Raw genomic sequence first — 6,078 nt, 5'->3', positions numbered from 1 at the left:
CATTGTTTGGCATATACTCATGCTATCGTTTGTGCTTTTTATATCATCATTTTTGTTTAAAGAATGTTTGAAAAGGCCATTTTAGATAGTAATTTAGGCTGGTAACATCAAAGGGAGTTAGGCACCCATTGGAGGTAAACAGGAGTCGGGAACTCAACCCCCTTTGGTAAAGTCATAGTCCTAATATCCGTCACTAGCCCAGGAAATCAGTCTGTAAATAGATTGGGGTAGCCAGAAGGCAAATTATTGTTTTCTTCCGATAGCCTCGAATGCAAGCACACACTTCAGTAATATTCTACCTACAGTGGAAGCAGAGCTTCCCCAAATATGACAGGATAATAGTCCAAGTTTTGGAGGGGAAAACAAGAAGGGAGATGAGGACACTCCACTATTAGATCAGAATGTTCTGACGGGTTTGCAAAGCGCATACTGAAATATATCATCATTCCTTTGCTCTGTGGCTTCCATGTTGTTTTGACAAGACCAGCTTTTGGAGCAAAGTTATAGCTTGCTAAAAATGGCTGTTACTTGTGCTTGGTTTTACTGTATTGATGCCCTTATTTGAGGTATATGATCCGTAACAGTGATTCTTAAACTTTCCTGTATTGTAACCTCATTTTACAACAGGAAAAAGTTTTCAGGATCCTCCTTTCTCCTGTGTAGCCATGCTATTTTGAGTTTTCTGAAAGCCAAACTATGTGGATGCTGAAATGCCTAGGGCCGCATGGGATTTGTTGTTGGATGATTCATGCCTTCAGCATTCTCTTTTGTAGGCTGGGCTTTTTGGTCAGATTACATCTCCCATGATACCCCCTGGTCTCCCCTCTTGGTGAGGAGAAGCAATCAAATCATGGCAGGGAGCACAGGATCCTTATGGCCTCTTCTGACCTCTCCCCAGAGTCCCTGGGCAGATCCAGACACTTTGCCTCCTATTGGAAGGCTGAAGGAAGGCTGGGCAGATTTATACTACTATGTATGTATATGAAGTCTTGTTGAAAATTTGCCATCAAAACTGTTTTTAATGGCTAAATGGGATTTTAACTTTTAATTTAAAAAAAAAAAGGAAAATCCCATTTGGCCATTAAAAACAATTTTGATGGCAAATTTTCAATGACCCTTATGCATAACCATATTTATAATCATTTTTAACTCTAAAGCATTACTGAGGTTCTGTAAACTGCTCTTTTTGGCAATCTGACATCAGAACTTGAGATGGATTGGTGGATGTAAACAGAAAGACCCAAGAGTGGAGAAGGTCAAGTCCTGTCTGTGGGATTCCATGGAAGGAATTGAATTCAGAGTTTGGCCTACAGCATATTGAATGGCATTTGAGGATAAGAAAGTGAGGGACTACCCTGGTGAGATTTTTAACTCTTAACATCCAAACAGGTGGGTTGTCAAGTGGTTAGATTAGGGAAAGAAGAGTCAGAAGTCCTAGCTATTGACTTCAGACATATCCCTTAACTCCAGATATTGCAAGTTTGCCAGTTTGTAAAATGAACAAAAAGCCCCAAATGTTTTTCTCCACCTGTGAATCATAACTGAATCTTTCTGTTTCCAAAGTGCTCCTCCAGGCACTTTCTAGGCCACGGGTGTCAAACATGTGACCCACTATGGGCCAGATCTGGCTCACATTATATAGTTATGTGGTCTTCGTGACCTACTCAGATTGGGCAGAATCTCAGTATTCATTTAAAAATGAAAGTGAAGTTTCTAGCCCTGCTGGTTGCAGAGACAACTTCCAGTGAGAATTGATGTCATGTTGTGTGCCTGATTCTACAGGCAGCCTGAAACAATGAAGCCTCCCATCCCATATTAATCTAATTGAGGTGTTGACTCTAAAGCTCCGTGATTATACTTTGATGTCCACCTTAACTATTCCCTCACTGATTAGCATGTCGGCTGGAATGGGAATGAAGCACTGAAGGGGTGGGAACTTGGGAGTTGTTGCGAGAGGAAAAGCAGACACATGCAAAGACAGAGTGAGAGAAACAATGAAAGGAGGATGAGAAAGGAATAAAAAAGTAAGAGAAACAAAGATCAGAAGTAGTGGTAGAGATCTGTTTCAATGTGACAATAAAATACTGAACAAATAAAAGTTTAGTTATTTAAATGAAGGTCATGTTCTCCCTTTGATCTGTATGCAACTCCTCCCTTCCCCCCACCCACTGACATCTGAGGGAGAACTGCTGTGAATTTAGGGGAGTAATGAAGTCCTGAATTTATATCCCAGCCCACAGACCATAATTAAACATGGAATCCAGCCCTCACCTCCAAGTGCATTTGAAACCTCTGATCTAGCCACTTATCTCCCCAAAGTCAATCAAATGTGATGTAGTCATCACTTTATTTTGCATTCCAAGCAATGTGGGGAAATTGCTTTAGGTTTCCACCATTTGTCTGATTTGTAATTACCGCATATACTCATTCATAAGCCGAATTTTTTTAGTAAAAAAGGGAGCACCAGAGATGGGGGTCGGCTTATGAACAGGTATAGAGAGGGAGAGGTGGGACACAGCCCCTCCCCCCAACAGAGGGAGCAAGGAGAGGCAGCAGAGCCAGAAGGGAAGAGGCGGGGCCAGAGTCTCTCACTTCTGGCCACGCTGCTCTCCCCGCAGCCTCTGAAGCAGCTGCAGCTCCGGGGCTAGCAGGCTGCAGCCATGCCGCTCGGCCCTGCCCCCCAGAGCAGGCTGTGGCCATGTCACCCAGGCGCTGGAGCACGCTGCAGCTGGGCCACCTGGCCCAGCCTGCTGGAACATGCTGCGGCCGTGCCACCCAGTCTGGCCCGCCGGAGCAGCTCCAGCCAGGTCAGAGACATCCTCCCCTGGCCCTCCCCAGATAAGATGGGAAGGGATGGGATGGGGAGAGTGGGGGGGTCCTGGGCTAGGGGTGGGATCATGTGGGGGGTGGTCACAGCAGTTACTCCCCTGACTCCCAGCTTCTCCCCCCCAAAAAAAAATTTCCCCACCAGTTGCTGTCCTGACCCGTCAGGGTAAGCAGCTGGCGCGCTGGGACACTTTGTTTACTTAGGTTTTCCTCCGTGCCTGCGGACGCTTGAGGTAAACAAACCATCTCGGACCACCAGCGGCTTATCCTGATGGCCCAGGAGCCAAAGTTTGTTGACCCCTGAATTATAGGGTCGGCTTATGAACGGGTCATAAAAATTTTCCATTTTTACTTATCCATCTTGGGCGGGGGGGACGGCTTATAAACGAACCAGCTTATGATCGAGTATATACGGTACTTTTTACATACATACAGCATCATAATAAAATTTCTTTGACTCATGCCAACCATTGACTCCAATGCAAAGAATATTTCGATTAAGTTTAGCATTTCGGATAGGAAGTGATAATTATCTGGTGTTGACAGAGCATTCAATTTTCTAGGTCTGAAGTTTACAAACAAACCCCACATCATTGTGAGGCACATTAGCAATTGAAATACCCTCCTAAATCACTGTCTCTGTAATGGTATGTCTCTGCAATCAATCTTCCGTTTCTCTAAAAATAAATTTAGGGGGAATTTGCATAATTGGCCGTGTTTGATAAAAGTCTGATGTATAATGTTGTCTTTTAAACACACTGCTACCTGGAATCATGATGAAATGTCAACATGTGGAAAGTAAATATAAAACAAACATTCAGTAAAGGATGCAGCTGACAAGAGGTGAGAAATGGCATCTAGTTTTAAGGAGAGTTACAGTTTGATCTAAATTATCTTTGTCATGACAACATAAACCAAGGAAATTCTGAATATTATACAGTAGCTGAGTGTGTGTACCTGGTTCTACTGAACCACATTGTACTGTTATGCCTGACAGGTGCCTGACAATAACTTGGTTTTATGTTTTGCAGTTGTCGGCAGATTAATGCTCCCTCGTTCTTTAAAATGAAAGGAAAATTTGCAGCCATTTCTTCCTTGTTTCATGAGACAATAGGCATAATCTCAATGTTATTATGACATATGTGATCTTATCCTGTTAATAACTCTATTAATCTCATACCTGTAATCTTATTCTGACAGACCAACAGCGAGCAGCTGGAGAGCTCTGCTGCTAATACATTATCCTTTTTCATGTATGTGACCTCAATGGGAACTGGATCAGGTCCATACAGAGCACTTAGCAAGAGAGAAGATTCTCTGTCACTAACCTGATAGGTAGGAAAACAGCTAGTGATACACTGATTAGCTCAGTGGGTCTAAAAGGGTCAAGGGCTATTTAATTCCACCCATCTCGTTACTCCAGGAGCCAAAATATGATGGAAAACTAACCATGCTCTTTGTTTTTTCCCTTGATGCATGTGTAATTTGCACAGTTTTATTTTTTCAGTGTGTGCAGGGGTCATAGCACGTGGTGTAGCGGTTAAAACAAGGGACTGGAAGTCAGGATTCCTAGGTTCTATTTCCCACAATTAATTGTGCACTCAAAATTGGAAGGTGGGTTGCAACCTTTTTAAATGTGCGGACCAATGTACTCTATTTTAAGGAGAGAATGGTGTTTATATACTACATTATCTATACCTCTTTAAGCACCGTATTTCCCTACAGCTGTTACTGCTACTGAGAGACCTGCAACTGACCCCTTTGTTGGAAAACATCCTGCACTTGATTTCAGCAACCTACTTTGTAACCTTTGTTTGTAAAGGTAAATTGCCATATTGTCAACTGTTAACATGATACTCACAGATGAAGAGATCCAACTGAGTTGACAATTTACTAAGCTTTGTGCACCCCAGGCAATTACATTTTCCTCACACATCCCCCAAACCCCTGGTCTGAAATGCATGGCTTTATTATTACAGCAGTAGTTTAAGATCTTTGGTCCATTTAATGTGATTAGGTAGTGATAGTCAATCCAGAATGGGCGTGGCCTGTTGAACGCAAGTCCCTTTCCCCTCTAAACCTCTTGGATCCTCCTTTCTAATACTTCAAGATTTAAGATGTAGAAGGCCTGAGCATTTGCCACTTCCATTGATTTCACTTCTGAAAACTAGGTTCATATAGTATAGTCTTTCGGAGAATCTGGAGTCCACCCAGTCAGTGCTTAAAACATTTTTTAAAAGCAAAAGAAAATGGGAATCTAATTTTAGGCTCTGGCACATGAAACATCAGGGATTTAATATTTAGGGTGTTAAAAATTTCACTATACACCCATGCACTGTTGAATGGTTTTTACAGGCCGTGACATTGATATGCTAATTGTACCTCCAGTCTACCACATTTATATAAAAGAAGGGACAATACATGTTGCTCTGTTTTTAAATGTAAACCTCATTGACCATTGCGTTTCGCCAGCCTGAAAGTAGGACAAACTCCTCTGTGTTACCATCAGTGCCTAGTAATGTCTCAACTGCAGTGAGATAAATGAGAAAACAGGTCACTTTTTTACTCTTCTGTGATGATACAAACAGCTTAAATTTCGTAGTCTGCTGACAGCTGTGTCATAACAAAAAGCTATGCACTCTCTCACCCTGGGGCTGTATGATACACCGCACCCTTACCACACACAAAGAAAAGATGGGGCAGTTCTGTCAGCTTGTGACCTGGAAATGATCTGCCCTGACCCCCTAAAAGTGTCTTTCATAATCCTTTGGACATGCTACTTTGGTGCTTGCCTCTCACATAACTGAGAGTCTGAAAATAGGTATACAGGAGGCTTGTGCACCTAGTGGCCACTGACTTATGACCCTGATTTTCCAGGTGTTAAGAGAAGGTAAATGTGATGGGTTGGATCACAGAAACCCCCTTGGGACTGCCAACTGATGTGCCAAGACTACTTCTGCCCCTGCTTTCCTGCAAGCCTGGGACTCTAGCACCCTGTCTTGTTGAGCGAGACACGCCAGTCTGCTCCAACACAGACCCAGGGTCTGAACCATGTGCCCCAAAGCTGCAGACTTAACTGAGAGCACTTACAGAAGTGTTCCAGTCTTTAACACTCAGATGCCCAGCTCTCAATGGGGTCTAAACCGCAAATAAATCCGTTTTACCCTGTATAAAGCTTATACAGGGTAAACTCATAAATTGTTCACCCTCTATAACACTGATAGAGAGATATACACAGCTGTTTGCCCCTCC

This window comes from Trachemys scripta, chromosome 10 (genome assembly GCF_013100865.1).
Source record: "Trachemys scripta elegans isolate TJP31775 chromosome 10, CAS_Tse_1.0, whole genome shotgun sequence".
NCBI classification, from domain to species: Eukaryota; Metazoa; Chordata; order Testudines; family Emydidae; genus Trachemys; species Trachemys scripta.
This window is presented reverse-complemented; position numbering follows the sequence as displayed.